General features: G+C 45.9%; 1 protein-coding gene across 1 annotated transcript in view; it reads left to right on the forward strand.

Annotated features, from left to right (window-relative positions):
- Positions 1–6740: 6740 nt before the first annotated feature.
- LOC130282600 (gastrula zinc finger protein XlCGF26.1-like) overlaps positions 6741–18554 on the forward strand; it is a 381272-nt gene continuing 369458 nt past the window's right edge. The window contains exon 1 of the mRNA XM_056531000.1: positions 6741–6813. The gene's annotated coding sequence lies outside the window, so the exon portion shown is untranslated. The remainder of the gene's footprint in view (positions 6814–18554) is intronic.

Genomic DNA, 18554 nt, shown 5'->3' on the forward strand with positions numbered 1-18554 from the left:
AGAGGTGGGTGACGGTCTCAATGCGGAACCCAGGCACGGACATCTCGACCTTCCTGAAGCGCTTCTGCACCGTGGTGAGGGAGCCCACCCGCATCCTGAACTCCCTCGGATACTGGACCTGCAAGTGGTCTGTGGTCGTCAGACTGAACAGGAACCTTGCTTCTCCAGATGGACTACAACACCTGCCACCGACATTCTCCTTGGGCGACTCCACAGGACTTATCTTCTACCCGGACATGCCGCAGACCTGCAGGAGATGTGGCAAGATGGGCCACGAGGGCAGGGACTGTAAGGAGGATGCCTGCAGGTTTTGCCGTGTGACAGGCCACACGACCAAGGATTGTCCCAAGAGCAAGACCTGCAACCTCTGCGGATTGGCGGCCCACTGATACAAGGACTGCCCCCAGAGGGAGAGAACATGGGCATCTGTTGCAGCGAGAGCACCGAAGCCAGCCCCAGCTCCGGAGCCAGCAGCACGGTTGGCCAAGCCGACCAAGGAGGGTAAGAAGGCGAAAGCCACCACCCCTGCCCCTCCGGCCCCTTCCCCTGCCCCTCCGGCCCCATCCCCTGCCCCCCATACCCCACCCCGACCCACCCCTACCCCGGCCCCGCCACTCTCTCCTGCCCCCGCCCCGGCACTCTCTCCTGCCCCCCGCCCCACCCAGCCTCCTTTCTCTCCTGGTCCAGCAGCACCTAACCCCCCTCCAGCTGCTGGTGCCCGCTCTTCGGAGGATTTTCCTGTGCTTCCTCCCCCAGGTACCATACAGAGGAAGAGGAAAGGAAGGGAAAATGCATGAGATGAGTCCCACAAGAGAAAGATCATTGAGACCTGTGAGACCCCTCAAGCTTCAGATGAAGAGGAGGAGATGGAGCAGGTCTGCGAGAGCCTTCAAGCTTCAGATGGAGAGGAGGAGATGGAGCAGGTCCAAGCGGAGCAAGTCCAAGCTCAGTCTATGGAGGAGCTGCTGCAGGACCCAGAGGTCAAAGAAATCCTAGATGCACCGGCCAACCCAGTCTACGACGAGTTCTTGGAAGGGCGCTATGAGAAGCCACAGGAGCTGACAGGCGCCAGAGAAGAAGACCCGCCTGACCGGAGTGGTAACTAGTATCTGTACTAATCTCTTTTTATTCCCATGGCCGATCTCAATATCTTCTGCATTAATGTGAGGAGTATTAGAGCTAGGTTTAGATTTCAGACTGTCCTTACGTTCTTAGATTCTCAGAGGTGTGATGTTTACATGCTGCAGGAATGTGCTTTATTTGCTTCTAGGTCTTACAACCATCTGGTCAGGCAGTGGTCTCACGGCCCTTCCTACTGGTCTGGTGGGGGTGACAGTAGGTCTGCGGGGGTGGCCATCCTGATCAGGGGAGGTAACTTTGCACTTGATTCCGTCCGGGAGCTCATCTGTGGCAGACTTCTCGTCGCAGACAGTTCCTGGGCGGGTGAGCCCGTGCGGCTCATCAACGTGTAAGCCTCCCCTGAGAAGAATGTCCGAATGGAGGTTCTCCAGGCCCTGCGGGTTCAGCTCGCCACCACTAGTGCAGTAGTGTTGGGTGGTGACTTCAACTGCCCCATTGAGGTGGACGGGCGCAGCTCTGGCACATCCGCCAACCTGGATGTGACGTCTAAACTGCTGATTGAGATGGTGACAGAGGCATCCTTGCAGGACGTTGTTGGGTCCATCGGGAACGGCTTCGTAAACTATACGTGGAGCCGCCCCGATGGCTCACTCCGTTCTCGGATAGACTTCATCTTCACTTCGAGAGCAGTCAGAAAGGTGTCGTACTCTATGGTCCCCTGCTTCTTCTCTGACCACAGGGCCATTCGATTCCCACCTGGCCCAGGCTCTTGGAAGTTGCGGCGGCTATGGACGATCCCTTGACGGTGGGGGAGTTGCTCTCTGCCGCTAAATCCTTTAAGCCCGGCAGGACCCCGGGCAGTGACGGTCTCCCGGCCGAGCTCTATGTAGCGCTGGGTGACCTGATCTGTCTGGACCTGTTGGAGGTGTACGAGGAGATGGTGGTGGGGGGCAGAATGCCTCCGTCGTTGAGGGACGGGACGATCACGATCTTGTATAAGCGGAAGGGGGAGAGATGTGACCTGAAAAACTGGCGTCCTGAACGTGGACTACAAGATCCTCACCAAGGTGCTGGCCAACAGGCTGAAACCTGTCATCGGGCCGCAGGATTGCTGACAGCTTTGCCCTTGTGAAAGACACGGTCCATTACATCCAGGACCGCGGTGGCCGCGCCGCCCTGGTCAGCTTAGATCAGGAGAAGGCGTTCGACTGTGTCTCCCACGCATTCATGGACAGGCCTTTGCGCAGGCTAGGTCTGGGGAAGATGTTTTGCTCTTTTGTTAACGTCATGTATTTTGACATTTACAGCACGGTGTTGGTGAATGGCTGGAAGACTAACCCCTTTCCCATCCTTTCAGGGGTTAGACAAGGCTGCCCTCTTTCACCTCTTCTTTTTGTTTGTGTTATAGAGCTCTTCGCTGACACTATCCGGCAGAATGGAGAGATCAGAGGGATCACCGCACCAGGACCAGATCGCTACGAGGTCAAGTGCTCCCTCTACATGGACGACGTGACCGTCTTCTGCGCTGACCAGCGTTCGGTGACTGCACTGGTCCAGACCTGCGAGGACTTCGGCAGAGCTTCGGGGGCAAAAGTCAACTGCGGGAAATCGGAGGCCATGCTCTTCGGGGAATGGCACCTGGCTTCTTCCGCCCCCTTCCCCTTTACTGTTAAGCCGGACTTCATTCTAATTCTTGGAGTCTGGTTCGGGAAGGAAGGAGCGGCCCTTAAGTCTTGGCAAGACCGACTAGGAAAGATGAACTCTAAGATCAGACTGTGGAGCTCCAGAAAGCTTGTATATATCTTGCCCCCTGCTTCGCCATATGTCTTGTCCCCCGCTGCAGGGCATGTGTACATACATATATATATATACCCCCCTGCTGCACATGTGTACATATATATATATATATACCCCCCCATACAGCACTATCATATACCCGTGTGTGTGTATCTATATATATATATACATACACCCCCCCCCCCCCCCCCGCAGCGCATGTAGAAATATATATATACACGGGTATATGATAGCGCTGTGCGGGGGTATATATATATATAACATGCGCTGCGAGGGGCATATATATATATATATATCTCTACTTGCACTGCGGTGTGTATATGATAGCGATTTGCAGGGGGCATATATACAATTTACCCTGCGGCACACATTTTTTTTTGCGACACATTAGTAAATCAGGGAGAAAAATACACAGAGTAAATCAAGAAACACTCAGAGATAAATCCGACACTCATAGTAAATGCGGGCCAGTGAGTACATCACAAGTTATATTCAATCATGTCATTCAGACCCCCAGGGGATAGAGTTGGGAGGGTGTGGATCCAGAAATTCTCCCGTCGTCTCAGGATGTTGAATCTCTGGTTCACATTCTTTGAGATTTGTTCAATGAGAGTGGCCCTGATGACGCTGAAGTCCCCATTATGATGTTCCGTTAGGTGGCGAGAGACACTGTGTAGAAAGAAACCACGTGTCGTGTTGCTCCGATGCTTGTTCACCTGTTCCCTGAAGCAACGTATAGTCCTGCCAACATACTGCTTGTTGCAGGGGCATTGCAGAAGGTAGATGAAGTATTGAGACCCACAGTTGAGGAAAGTTTTGATGTGTGGGTCTCTCTGGTGGTGGAGGAGGAGAAGTTTTGACATTTATGGTTGATGCTGGGGCAGCATTTACACTGAGGCAAACCGCACTTACAGCTGATGTCTAGAATTATGGATTGTTGAGATTGGTGGGATGTGGACTTGAGTTTACTAGGAGAAATAAGGTTTTTTAGTGTCCGTGCCCTGCGGAATGTGAGAGATGGTTTCGATGGGAGAATGCTGTTGAGGTGTGGATCGCTTAGGAGAACAAACCAGTGTTTAGTGAGTATTTTCCTGATGTCTTTATGTTCTCAGCTGTAGGTGGTAATAAAATTGTGTGAACGGTCTGTGGTGCTGGTGGTGGGTTTAGGTTTGGGGAGTAAACAGGATGTTTGGTCAAGGGATTGAGCTCTATTGTACGAGGACTGTACACCAGAATGGGGGTAACCTTTGGCTTTGAAGCGGGCTTTCAGGATGTTACTTTGTGCAACAAAATCTCCGTCTCTGGTGCAGTTCCTCCTGATTCTCTTAACCCCTTAAGGACGCAGCTCATTTTCACCTTAAGAACGCAGGCCTTTTTTGCAAATCTGACCACTGTCACTTTAAGCATTAATTACTCTGGGATGCTTTTACTTTTCATTCTGATTCCGAGACTGTTTTTTCGTGACCTATTCTACTTTATGATAGTGGTAAAATTTTGTCGATACTTGCATCATTTCTTGGTGAAAAATTCCCAAATTTGATGAAAAATGTGAAAATGTTGCATTTTTTTAAATTTGAAACTCTCTGTTTATAAGGAAAATGGACATCCCAAATAAATTTTATATTGATTCACATGTACAATATGTCTACTTTATGATTGCATCATAGAGTTGACATGTTTTTACTTTTGGAAGACATCAGAGGGCTTCAAAGTATAGCAGCAATTTTCCAATTTTTCACAAAATTTTAAAAATCTGAATTTTTCAGGGACCAGTTCAGTTTTGAAGAGGATTTTGAGGGGCCTTCATATTAGAAATACCCCACAAATAACCCCATTATAAAAACTGCACCCCTCAAAGTATTCAAAATGACATTCAGTAAGTGTGTTAACCCTTTAGGTTCACAGGAATAGCAGCAAAGTGAAGGAGAAAATTCAAAATCTTCATTTTTTACACTCGCATGTTCTTCCCAGTTTTTGAATTTTTACAAGGTGTAAAAGGAGAAAAATCTTACTAAAAATTGTAACCCAATTTCTCTTGAGTAAGGAAATACCTCATATGTGTATGTCAAGTGTTCTGTGGGTGCACTAGAGGGCTCAGAAGGGAAGGAGCGGCAATGGGATTTTGGAGAGTGAGTTTTTCTGAAATGGCTTTTGGGGGGCATGTCACATTTAGGAAGCCCCTATGGTGCCAGAACAGCAAGAAAATCCCCACATGGCATACTATTTTGGAAACTACACCCCTCAGGGAACGTAACAAGGGGTACAGTGAGCCTTAACACTCCACAGGTGTTTGACGACTTTTCGTAAAGTTGGATGTGTAAATACATTTTTTTTTCACTAAAATGCTGATTTTCCCCAAAATGTTACATTTCTACAAGGGGTAATAGGAGAAAATGCCCCCCAAACCCCATTTCTTCTGAAATACCCCATGTGTGGACGTCAAGTGCTCTGCTGGTGAACTACAATGCTCAGTAGAGAAGGAGCTCCATCGAGATTATGGAGAGAGAATTTGGTTGGAATAGAAGTCTACAAACCACACCCCTCACGGAATTTTATAAGGGGTGCAGTGAGTATTTACACCCCACTGGCATTTGACAAATCGTTGGAACAGTGGGCTGTGCAAATGAAAAATCACATTTTTCATTTTCACAGACCACTGTTCCAAAAATCTGTCAGACACCTGTGGGGGGTAAATGCTCACTGCACCCCTTATTACATTCCGTGAGGGGTGTAGTTTCCAAAATGCGGGTATTTATTTTTTTGCGTTTATGTCAGAACCGCTGTAAAATCAGCCACCCCTGTGCAAATCACCAATTTAGGCCTCAAATGTACATAGTGCGCTCTCACTCCTGAACCTTGTTGTGTGCCCGCAGAGCATTTTACACCCACATATGGGATATTTCCATACTCAGGAGAAATTGCGTTACAAATTTTGGGGGTCTTTTTTTCCTTTTACCTCTTGTGAAAATAAAAAGTATGGGGCAAAAAAAAAATTTTTTACACTAACCGGCTGATGTAGACCCCAACTTTTCCTTTTCATAAGGGTTAAAAGGAGAAAAAGCCCCCCAAAATTTGTACTGCAATTTCTCCCGAGTACGGAGATGCCCTAAACTGTTTCCTTGAAATACGACAGGGCTCCGAAGTGAGAGTGCCATGCGCATTTGAGGACTAAAATAGGGATTGCGTAGGGGTGGACATAGGGGTATTCTACGCCAGTGATTCCCAAACAGGATGCCTCCAGCTGTTGCTAAACTCCCAGCATGCCTGGACAGTCAGTGGCTGTCCAGAAATGCTGTGAGTTGTTGTTTTGCAACAGCTGGAGGCTCCTTTTTGGAAAAACTGCGGTACAATGTTTTTTTATTTTTATTGGGGGGGGGGGGGGGACAGTGCAAGGGGGTGTTTATGTAGTGATTTACCCTTCATTTTGTGTTAGTGTAGTGTAGTGTAGTGTTTTTAGGGTACATTCACACTGGCGCAGGTTTACAGTGAGTTTACAGCTAGGAATTTGCGCTGCGGCAGAAAATTTGCTGCAGCCCAAACTTGAAGCAGGAAACTTACTGTAAACATGTACTGACAGACCGTGCATGCTGGGAGTTGTACTTTTGCAACAGCTGGGGGCACACTGGTTGGAAAACCATCAGTTAGGTTCTGTTACCTAACTCAGTATTTTCCAACCAGGGTGCCTCCAGCTACATAGTTACATAGTTACATAGTTAGTACGGTCGAAAAAAGACATATGTCCATCAAGTTCAACCAGGGAATTAAGGGGTAGGGGTGTGGCGCGATATTGGGGAAGGGATGAGATTTTATATTTCTTCATAAGCATTAATCTTATTTTGTTCCAGGAATGTATCTAATCCTGTTTTAAAGCTGTTAATTGTTCCTGCTGTGACCAGTTCCTGAGGTAGACCATTCCATAAATTCACAGTCCTCACGGTAAAGAAGGCGTGTCGCCCCTTGAGACTAAACTTTTTCTTCTCCAGACGGAGGGAGTGCCCCCTCGTCCTTTGGGGGGGTTTAACCTGGAACAGTTTTTCTCCATATTTTTTGTATGGGCCATTAATATACTTATTAATATATATATATACTTATATACTTTATCATATCCCCCCTTAAACGTCTCTTCTCAAGACTAAACAATTATAACTCCTTTAATCGCTCCTCATAGCTAAGATGTTCCATGCCCCATATTAGTTTAGTCATGCGTCTCTGCACCCTTTCCAACTCCGCAGTGTCCCTTTTATGGACAGGTGCCCAAAACTGAACAGCATATTCCAGGTAAGGCCGTACCAATGATTTATAAAGGGGGAGTATTATGTCCCTGTCCCTTGAGTCCATGCCTCTTTTGATACAGCTGTTGCAAAACTACAACTCCCAGCATGTACTGATCACCGAAGTGCATGCTGGGAGATGTAGTTGCACACATCGAACTGAGACAGCTGTTTGGGCATGCTGGGATTTGCAGTTTTGCAACATCTGCAGGGCCACAGTTCAGAGACCACTGCAGGGTGGTCTCCAAACTGTGCCCCTCCAGATGTTGCAAAACTACAAATCACAGCATGCCCAGACAGCAAACTGCTGTGTGGGCATGCTGGGAGTTGTAGTTTTGCAAGATATGGAGGACTACAGTTTATAGATCACTGCAAAGTCATCTCCAAACTGCAGCCCTCTAAATCTTGCAAAACTACAAATCCCAGCATGCCCAAATGGCTGTCTGGGCATGCTGGGAGTTGTAGTTTTGCAACATCTGGGGAGGGGGCGCTACAGTTTAGAGAGCACTGTATGTGGTCTCCAAAGTTTAGCCCCCCCCCCCTAGGCAACTACTCACCGGCTTCCGTAGTCTTCATCAGGGAGCCACGAGGGAGCCGCACGTCATCGCCGCCCGCCTATCAGGTAAGGGACCTCCACCGCTGCCGCCGCCGGTCACGCTACAGTACCCCCGTGGGCAGGACGAGAGAACCAAACTTTAACCCCCCGCCCCCGATCTGCTATTGGTCGTCGCGTCTTGATGACTAATAGCAGGGATAGGAGGGGTGGCACCCCAGCCACCTAACTCCTATCCCTTCAGGGGGACAGGGATGTCTTGGACACCCCCGATCCCCCTGATTTTCCAGGTCACCGGACACCGGTATGACCCGGAACCGCTGAAAATCGTCGGTATGACGATGGGCATATGCACGGGATGCCTGCTGATACATATCAGCAATCATCCCGGTCCGGTCCCCAACCGGCTAGCGGCGGGGACTGGAATTCCCACGGGTGTATCCATACGCCCCATGGCCTTAAGGACTCGGGATGCCGGGCATCCTGAAGAGGTTAAATTTACCTTAAGGCACGTTACAAAGCCATTTTTTGAAATGGCCACTATCAAAGTTAAGATAGCTGTTGCTATCAACAGGTTTAAAGTATGTTTTGGTGAAAAGAGAGTGGTCATCATGTGATACCAGGACATCGAGGAATTCTGCATTATTGGTGTATATGGTTTGTGTGAAATGGAGGGACCAGTCATTGGAGTTAAGATGTGTGAGGAAGTCGTTCAAACTGGTTCTGTCTCCTTTCCATACAATGAAAATATCGTCTATGAAGCATCTATATATGATACAGTTAGAGAAGAGGTGGTGTGGATAGACAAAGGTTTCCTCAAAGAAACCCACAAAAAGATTTAAATATCACAGAGATTCCCGTAATATCATGAAAATCCCACGCAAGTAAACACTTGAATCCAAAAGAACCAAAAACTTGGATGCGGATCAATTACTTTATTGAGGTATAAACATTAAAAACTACAACAATGAAGGCCAAGGGGCCTATGCAAACCTATAGATACAATGACATAAATAAAATTGAAACTAGACACACAAAGAAAAGAAACTGCACAAAAAGGGCACTACCTCAAGGAAAGAACCCCAAGCAAGTAGGGCAGAAATGACAGATATAGGGATCACTCAGGTGAGTTAGAACCAACCATAAATAAGGCATAGATTAAGCATATTCATATTACCTAGTGGTATAAAAGTGCAAATGAGGAGCGCCACTGCCCGACGTTTCGCCACCAGTAGGCTTCTTCCGGGAGAATCGGAAGAATCGCAAGAGGAAACGCGTCGGACCGGCAACTATCTATAAAGAAAGAAAAAGAAACTCCCATCCGAAAGAAACAACTACTTGAAAAGCCGGAATAAAAGATAAGTGCAATGAGTGTAATGTGCAATATGGAATACATGCAATAACCTAATGAATGGAAATATTCCGAATGTGCAATATGTACAATGTGCAATACCCTATAGACTGTGATATACCATAAACAGGGAATTACTGCATGTTGCTACTAACAGATGGACATTTTGGCTGCTAAGGAGGCACACATATGAAATACCTCTGCTGAAAATATAAATGCACATTAAATACCTCTGTTTGCAAATAAATGCACATAAAAAGCATACTGTCAATATACATGGATATTCAAGTTGTTAAGGAGGCACATATAGAAGACTTATGTTACAAGTGTACAAGCACAACCTCTGATGACAAAGTATGCACAAGAAAACGCACACTCGTATATGCACTAAAAACGCACTGATGAGCACTTTGGCCTAGAGTAATATATGGACTACAATGTGTGATACATCTTTATAGGTGCAATATTGGATGCGGCAATAAAAGTAGTGAATGGTGGCATTTACGGATTTTAATTATTACCACGAGTGTTATGTGAATACAATAAAATGTATTTAAAAGGTTCCCTTTGTGCTATCAATTGTTCTACAAAATACTGGGAGACCTAAAAAAAATAAAATACAGTACGGATACAGTACTTCTAGTGGATTATTAAATTTTTCCCCTGCATAGGGTATGGCCAAATTACTATACGGCAAAGTCGACAACAGTAGATGGCTTGAGGATATACAAGATGTCTTTTCAGAAAAGGAAATAAGCTTCTGCAGTCAAACGATTTCTATTAAATAAGCCTTCAAAAATGAAACTAAATTATATAAGGATCAAGGAAGATGGAACTGGGAGATATACAGCCTGGAGAACTATCTTAAAAATAAAATAGTACCAAGTGGACTCCGGATCCCCCTCACACCGTCACCCCGTATTCAGACTCCACATATAAAAGAACGCTGGGAGAGGGAAGCAACACAGAGCTCCCTCAAACTAATGCAAATTTTACTGGAGGAAGAAAAACATTCGAAACAATAACAGCAAATTAAAACAAGGCAATAGAACAAATAAATACATTCAAAAGTGATCCAACTTTTGTCAAGAAGGAACAATTTCTGGAGGAAAGTATTTCGAAATTTGTAGCATATTTAAAAGAAAGGAAGCATTTACAGTTCAAAAGGGATTTGCAAGACTTCAAAAATAAACAAGAATATGAAATCATAAAAACAAATACTGTTCAGGAAACAGACATATGAATACCATCACCAGAATGCGAGGAAAGTGAAACAGAAAGAGGAGGAGCATACCAAAATTATAGGGGAAAGAGAGGAGGTGGAAGAGGATCAGGAAGAGGGAGACCGAGAGGCTCTAGAGGACATAAAGGTCGGGGGCATTTTTTAGAGAGAACACCGACTATGAACGATTATGTACTCAGGAGTACCAATTAGAACATACACAGGTTGTAATATCACAAGTACCAGATACAACAAAAAGATAAACAATTGCAAATAATAAATCTCTCACAAAAATCTTTAAATCAAGCAGAAATGAACCTTTTGGCAAGGGGTTTGACATATGTCCCGACTGTAAAGTTCAGTTCCTTTTCATGGACAAGAGATGTCAACCTCTTTGCCAGAAAGATAAAATGGCGAAAATATTTCCACTTAAAAAATATAAAAGATGGGCAAATCTTAGGAGTAGATCAAGAAGATATGACATCATTTAGGGACTTAGAAACCCTTTCCCGAGAAAACAGTGAAAGAACAGAGGGAGAAGGCCCTTTTAGTCAACTAAGTAAAAAAAAGTAAAAAACCACCCCCCAATTGGTGACTACTCTAATATAGATATATTCGTGGAAATGGTGACTAATGACCTAAAAAGGCTGGATCAAGAAAGAATGAGGGAACAGGACCTCACGAGAGGAGAGAGACAGGCTATGACTGCACTAGCAAAAGAAATACAAAAGGATGTGTTTGGACATCCTATCAGACAGGGAGTGCTATAGTAAACTTAAAAAGGACCCCACACGGGAGTTTGCAGAAGAACTAGTGGCCATCCTGGATGAGGGAAGAAGTTGTAATTTGTTAAGTAACACAGAATATGAGTTCATGAAGCCAAAAAACCCCAGAATGGCATGCTTTTACTCAGTACCAAAAATACACAAGGACCATCCCCCTTTAAGGGGGAGGCCCATTGTGTCGGGTATGGGCAATCTAACGGAAGGGGTGAGTCAGTATGTGGACTGCATACTGCGCCCTTTCGTATACGCCCTACCATCATTCATTCGCGACACGACAGATGTATTGCAAAAATTGGAAGATCTAAGACTGGAGGAGGGATCAATACTAGCCTCCCTTGATGTAATGGCGTTGTACTCCTCCATCCCCCATGAGTAGGGGTTGGAGGCAGTACAATATTTTCTAGGTACTAGAGGCACCCAATACACACCACATAACACACTGGTAGTGAAATTATTGAGATTTGTCCTCACTAGGAATTATTTCCAATTTGGGGGGGAGTCCTTCCATCAAAGCCGAGGTACAGCGATGGGGAGCCCCTGTGCCCCCAGTTTAGCAAATCTGTACCTCGGCTGGTGGGAGGACCAACAGGTATTCAGTGAGGAGATGGTGTCATGGACCAGCCATATAATTTATGGCTAAGGTTCATAGACGACATTCTCATAATCTGGTCGTCCACAAAAGAGAAATTTCTAAGGTTCGTAGAAACACTAAATAGAAACAACTTGGGGCTAAAATTTACAAGCTGTATAAGTGAGGATCATATTGTATTTTTGGATCTAAAAATATGGATTACACCCGATAATCACATACAAACTACAGTGTATAGAAAAGAGACAGCCACAAATGCCCTGCTCCACTGGGACAGCTGCCATCCACGCCCACTGAAGCAGGGAATACCAACGGGACAATACCTCCGGATACGTAGGAACTGTTCTTCACTAGAAGACTTTGAACTCAAAGCTAGGGAGCTACGGGTAAGATTAAGGAGTAGGGGATACCCGAACAAAGTTCTGAAAAAAGCATATCATAGAGCACTAACATCAAGCAGATCCCACTTACTGACTCCAAAAGTGAAGCAGGACTCCAATGATGCAACAAGAATAATCAGAGTTTTTGATGAAAAAGCAATAGAAGTACGGGAGATCTTAAATAAATACTGGGGAATATTAAGGATGGACAATACCCTGGAAAGTATAATCCCACGAACCCCACAAATAACATATAAACGTGGACAAAACCTAAAGGATAAATTGATAAGGAGCAACTTTGAACCTGAACAGAAAAAAGGATGGCTTACAGAAAAACCAAAAGGGACTTTTCCCTGCAGCAAATGCACAATGTGCCATAATGTGCACAAAAGCAGTGAGTTTAAAAGCAGTTCTGCCCACCATTACTGTGAGAGCTGGTATGCAGGACGGAAGCCTCGTGTCTCCATCTCCCCCTTCATAGTGAAAAAAGTGCCCCCTTTCTGTGGCCCCTTGGCACAGAAAGCAGTCAGGGAATGCTTTAGATTAGGTAGGGACAGTTAGGAGTTAAAAGTAAATTTTTTTTTGCAGCGTACTATCCGTAGGTGTCCACGGGTCCATAGCACCTTTAGCTGCGTGACCCAGCCCTACTGGGTCGCTGCTGTCTGCCGCCAGCGTTTTCTTTTTGGTGCAGACCTTTATTTTTTTTTGCTTAACGTGTGGCTGGACCCTCTTAGCTATAAAAGAGCGGTCCGCCACCGTTAGCTAAAGCCCACGCGCCGCTGATCAGTCCCGTAGTACTGATCAGTGTTTTTTTTTAGGTGCAGGCACTTTTTTGGGTTATAGCGGCTTTTTTATTATTTTTTTTGCACCTATAGTCGGTCCGTGTCACCAGTAGCAGGCCTGTGCTGTGTGAATGGACCATACCTCTGTGTGCAGCCTGCCCCACTGCTGTCAGTGAATTATCACTAATCAGCGTTTTTTTTTTTGGGGTTCAGGTGGGTGCATTTTTTCGGGGTTAAGCGTTTTATTATTTTATTTTTCCGGTATTTTGTGTGGGGGTCTGTGTACGTGCCACCAGCCACTGTTCTGGGCTGAGTGGCCGGACCCCCACTGACTTCTGCACTCCCTGCCGCCACCAAGCGCTAATCAGTGAGCACACCACTGATTTGGTACACGCTTTTTTGGGGGCGCAAGTCTTTTTTTGCGGTAGAAGTCCTTTTTAAAAGATACATTTTGTTTCCCTTTTTATTTTATATTTTTTCTGTTAGGGTGCGTTTAGTTAGTTAGGTTAGGGCGGGTTAGGGAGGTATTAGCGCACGACACCACACGCAGCACATACACAAATAAAGTTTTTCCCCCCACATATATACACAGAGTAGGGAAATGGCCCCACCTTTCTTATTTCCGCGTCCTCCTCATCATCTAGTTCTGATGATGAGCCACCAAGGTGGCGGAGTCGCCGCCAAGTGAGTCCGCAAATCCTCTGCTACTGACCCTGTGCCCCATGCTAGTATGAGTCAAGCACCCCGGGCAAAGATCACTGGTGCCCCGTACCGGAGGACTTGTCTGGACTGAGCCGGCGGACCATGAACCTGTGTTTGTTGGTGACCCAGGAATCAAGATTGACATTGTCGGGTTCACTGAAATGGACTATTTGCGTTTTTTTTTCAGTGACGACTTTGTAAATCTGATGGTTTAGCCGACAAATCTGTACGCCCAACAGTTCGTCGCCGCACACCCGGGCTCACTCTTGGTTAGACCCAATGGTCGGTTCCCAGTCGATGCAGCCGGAATGAGGACATTTTGGGGCCTTGTGCTGCATATGGGCCTGGTCAAGAAACCGGATGTCAGCCAATGTTGGAGTGGGGACGTCCTTTACCAGACCCCGCTCTACAATATGGTCATGGCACGTACCCAGTTCGAGGCCATTCGGAAATGTTTGCAGTATGCTGATAATGCGGCATGTCCCCTCCCGAACTGATCCCGCACTTGACCGCCTGTATAAAATCAGGCCGGTCATCAATCACTATGGGGCAAAATTTTGGGAGGCCTATGTCCCTGGAAGGACGTCGCTATTGATGAGTCTCTCATCAGCTTTAAGGGGAGACTCAGCTTCCGGCAATACATCCCTAACAAGCGAGCGCGGTATGGCGTGAAGATGTATAAACTTTGCGAGGGTACCTCAGGGTACACTTGCAAGTTTATGGTGTATGAGGGATGAGATTCCCGTATTGAACCCCCAGAATGGCCCCGCCCCCACTCTGGGTGTTAGCGGAAAAATCGTTTGGGGCCTTTGCATCCATTGCTAGATAAAGGTTACCACCTTTACGTGGATAACTTTTATACTAGTATCCTTCTCTTCACATCCCTCGCCGCCAGATCCATGCTTGCTTGTGGGAAAGCCTGGAAGAATCAAAGAAGCATTCCTTCCTATCCCCTGCAGACTCCTATCCCCCGGGGTGAGTCCCGTGCCCTTACCCATGAAAACCTGTTGCTGGTCAGGTATAAGGACAAGAGGGATGTTCTTATGCTCACCACAATTCATTGGAACGTCAACACCCCTGTCCCTGTGCGAGGTACCGTGGGACCGGTCCTCAAGCCCGATTGAATTCTGGACTACAATCGGTATATGGGGGAGTTGATCTTTCTGATCAAGTCCTCAAGCCATATAATGCCATGCGGAAAACAAAGGTATGGTACAAAAAAGTTGCTGTCTACATGGTTCAGGTTGCCATGTACAACTCTTTTGTACTGTCCCAGTATGCTGGCAAAACAGGGACATACCTGCAGTTTCAAGAGGAAGTTCTAAAGGCCCTCATCTTTAGTGACCGCCAAAGAGTGGGTCAGAGCACCTCTGGAACTGTGGGCCACCAGATCGTCCCCGGCCAACACTTTCCAGGTGAGGTCCCCCACACTGGAAAGAAAGGACGATCCCAGAAAAAATGCAGAGTGTGTCGCAAGAGGGGGATTCGGAAGGACACCACCACTCAATGTGACACCTGCCCCGATCATCCAGGCCTCTGCATTAAAAACTGCTTGAGGGAGTATCACACTTCCATGGAGTACTACATTTTTTATTCTTTCACCTGATATTCATTCCCCAGAATTCGACTCCAATGTACCAGTCCAGAGTACATTGTCTTCCAAATTTTAAAAAACAAAACACAAACAAAACACCTCCCCCCAAAAAAAATCCCAAAACCTCTTTCCCAATACCCCTGATATCTTCCCCCCCCCCTTCCAAAAAAAAAATGGGTCATGGGACACAGAGTCAACAGAATTGGGGGTTTGCAGTTGCCTCAAATGCGCAGCGCTCTCTCCCCACCTGAGCGGGGTGCGCATTTGAGGTAACAGGTTAGGGACGGCCACACACATCACATTCCCAGAATGATAACTCAGAGTATAGGGTTTGGGGTGGGCATCATTTTAACCTTGGGCTATACTCTGGGTCATCATTCTGGGAATTGCAGTATAATGAAGGAGGTCCCAGCACTCACCGATGCAAGCAATTTTGATGTTTTATTATATATTCAAGTCACAGGACACGTTTCGGCACTTAGCCTTCCTCTGCTGTCAACTGGATCGCTCGCAGGCACCAGTTATATGCACGAGGAGGCGCCCTAAAGTGACGTCACTCCACTAGCCGGCACGCCGGGAGTGACATCGCGTTGTCATGGTAACATATCAACAAGGCGTCATATGTAAACACAGTTTCATATAGCAGTGTAATTCGTTATATTAAGCATACATAGTAACGAGGGAAATGTGCGCATCATCCCACTCAAAAGCAGCAGTGGGGAAAACAAAAATGCATCAGGTAATGTGACAATCATCTAGCGGTTCACTGCCGAATGGACACGGTGCTGTATATGCTCCCCCGGCAGGGGGGAGTTGGCACAGCTAGTCAATGTCCAAGGACGTGATGCAAGCGCCTGTGGCGGTAAGGTGCTAAGACCCCAAGAGACCGCTCGCGTCTGGCAGTGAACAGCGGCGCAATCAAAATCCTATCATTTCAAATGGGGAAATAGAGCGCAGCCGCACATCCAGCTGAATAGAGCTGTTCACCCACTGAATGACAGTCAGAGAGTATCCACCAAAACATATGTAATAATGGGATCTGGTCACAGAAATATAATGGTAGTGTGATCAAATATCTGAAAATGTAACAATGCGAGGCAGATATGGTGTCAGGCAAAGGCAGATGGCTAGTAGTAGCAGCATAGCGTCCATATTGCATCCATATATCATCCTAGAATAAAAATCCGACAATCAACTGGTGGTCACGAGGAGAACTAAGTAATGTAGAAGAGGCAACATTGTAACAAGTAACATAGCAGTAATAGCCACATAGTAACAGAACCATATGGTCTACCAGGAGACCAATTATGTACTGGTATAAGGAAGGCATACAAACTCAGACATAGAAACATACCCATCAGCCGAGGGGACAGACTAAGCCAACCCACCTGCCCGATTGCCAGGATCAGATCGAGCTTGTGATAGCTAAAATGAAAAAACAGAGGTCAGGAAGAGATTCACAGTAGGCTGGTTATTTCATATTCCCTATTTAACCCTCTTGGTTCTAAAGTTTGCAGGGTGTGAATCCAAAAGGCTTCCCTAAATAATAAAAGTTTTTTTTATATCACCCCCCCCCCCCCCTTTAAGGTAAAGTGACTTGCTCGATTACCTGGAATTTGAGTTGGGAGATGGAGTGACCTTTCTCTTTGAAATTAAATGGAACAGGTAACAGGTAATTACCACAGCGGATGGTGGATTTGTGTTTACTGATTCTGTCCCTAATTGTCTGTTTGGTTTCCCCTATGTACAGTAGTCCGCATGGGCATTTTATCGCATATATATCACATTTTTGCTTAAACATGTGTAGTATCCCTTGATCTTATATGTTTTGCCCGTGTGAGGGTGAGAAATTTTGTCACCCTTCAACACATTGCTACATTGGGAGCATTGAAGACAGGGAAAGGTACCGTTGTGCCTAGATGTGAAGAGTCTCTGTGGAGATATGTGTTAATCTTGTTTGGGTAGGGCCCGTACCAGGCTGTTGGATAAGTTCGGTGCTCTTTTATTGCAAATCAGTGGTGGTAGAGTAAACTCAGGGATGTTGGGATATGCCTCCTGCAGTATGTGCCAATGTTTATGTACAATGTTACAATGTTGTGAAACTCACGTACAAATGGTATGCGTTGGGTAGTAGGTTGTGTTCTGGTACGTGGAGTGTCACTTCTGGCTTCTCTGAAGATATATTCGGGGTATCCCCTATCTCTAAATCTGGACTCCATCTCGTCAAGTCTGGTCAATTGTATGTCAGGGTCACTAACAATACGCTGTACTCTTTTAAATTGGGATTTGGGAATCACCTTTTTAATGCTATGTGGGTGTGCACTGCTAAAGTGTAAAAGACTATTCCTGTCTGTTGTTTCCTGATACAGGTCTGTAGTGATGTTACCCAGTGTGTCTCTTTGGACTAGAGTGTCCAAGAAGGGGATGGATTCCTGGCTGAGTGTGAGGGTAAATTGTAACTCTTCCCATATTGAATTGAGATAAGCCAAGAAGGACATGATGGTGTCATGTGGCCCTTCTCACATGCAAAAAATATTGTCAATATACCTACGCCATACTTTGGCGTGACGCTGAAAGGCGGGGTGGTTGTAAACAAAGAATTCTTCAAAAAAAAAGCCATGTAGGCATTTGCATATGGGGGGGGCCATGTTCGCACCCATCGCCGAGCCACGTATCTGTAGATAGAATTTTTCCTTAAACATGAAGTAGTTGTCATATAGTACAATTTTGAGTAGTGAGATAAAAAAGTCCTTTTGGGTGTCATTGTATGTACTTTTTTGCAATAACCATTCTACCGCTCTGATACCTTTTTCATGTGCTATTGATGTGTAGAGGCTGACTACGTCAATTGTGACTAACCAGGTGTCGTCGGAGGTGTCAGTGATATTATTAAGAATGGAAAGAAATTCAGATGTGTCCAGCAAGAAAGATGTTGTTTGTCTAACCAAAGGTGTGAGGGCTTTCTCCAGGGTAACAGACAGAGGATTGAGAGCAGAGTCTATAGATGCCACGATGGGGCACCCCGGAGAGTTAGTTAATGTCTTGTGGACTTTTGGTAGAATATATATCACGGGTGTGATGGGAAACTGTTTAATCAGGAAGGACCCCAGCTTGGCATCTATCGTACCGGCTTCCAAAAAGTGTGTAATAAGATCATAGATTTCTTTTTGTATTTTGGGCAAAGGATTGGAGCTGTCAGAGAGCTGGTGCAGAATCTCTTTTTCATAGGCCTGGGTATCCATGATAACGATGGAGCCCCCTTTGTCGGCCTTTTTTATAGTAAGCTCGCCATCGCTCATCAGGTCCTGTAAAGCTTTCCTCTCTTCCCTAGATAGATTATTCCTGACCTCCAGTGTGTTTGACATATGTCTGGTAGTCATATTATCTACCTCTTGCTGGACTAGTTGGATAAATGTTTCAGTAGGATGATATGTGTGTGGAGGATTGT

Source organism: Hyla sarda, chromosome 7, assembly GCF_029499605.1.
Source record: "Hyla sarda isolate aHylSar1 chromosome 7, aHylSar1.hap1, whole genome shotgun sequence".
NCBI classification, from domain to species: Eukaryota; Metazoa; Chordata; class Amphibia; order Anura; family Hylidae; genus Hyla; species Hyla sarda.